This window comes from Dipodomys spectabilis, unplaced genomic scaffold (assembly GCF_019054845.1).
Source record: "Dipodomys spectabilis isolate Male_0828 unplaced genomic scaffold, ASM1905484v1 ptg000145l, whole genome shotgun sequence".
In the NCBI taxonomy this organism is placed as follows: Eukaryota; Metazoa; Chordata; class Mammalia; order Rodentia; family Heteromyidae; genus Dipodomys; species Dipodomys spectabilis.
This window is the reverse complement of record NW_024870822.1, coordinates 3,040,674-3,041,272: the sequence shown is the minus strand read 5'-3', so window position 1 is coordinate 3,041,272 and position 599 is coordinate 3,040,674. Positions and strand designations below refer to the sequence as shown.

Here is a 599-nt window from a genome sequence, read left to right as displayed (position 1 = left end):
TGACAGCACCTGTGAAACAATTTATAGCCTATCATGTTAATCTGAGAATTTAAAAAGAATATTATCCTTTTTCATTTCCTCAAGACAAAGGAACTAGATAGCCAAAAGAAAAGAAAAAATTACCTAGTGGAATTTTATATAAGACAATGATTAGAATTTCAATGAGGTGAGCGAAGAGCTGTGCTAATAACTAAAGTACTTGTCTTTTAAAAAAACATATGGAAAACTTTATGAATGTGCATGTCATCCTTGTACATTGGCTGTACTAATCTCTGTATTGCTCCCAGTTCAGTCTATCTCCTGCTGACGTGAGCACCTTCTAAGTCTTAAATTGCCGAATTGCTCTAATAATTAAAAATGCTTTGTGGTCACTAGAGATTTGCAGAATCGTTGGATAAAGAAATTGCTCCTCTGTAAAAAGAATGTCTTCTAATTATATACATAATTCACAAGCATATTCTTAGACTGTCTGTGACTTACTGGTATAAAACCAGTAATGGAGAACATAATTTTACATGGATCTCAAAACTTAATTGCTAGACATCATCCAGCATCTCAGTTGATCACTAAGGATTAAAAAAAAATCCGCCTTTCATTCT

At 32.9% G+C, this 599-nt stretch overlaps 1 pseudogene; it reads right to left on the bottom strand.

Annotated features, from left to right (window-relative positions):
* Positions 1-212: 212 nt before the first annotated feature.
* LOC122117943 lies at positions 213-313 on the bottom strand (annotated as a pseudogene).
* Between the last annotated feature and the right edge of the window lie 286 nt (positions 314-599).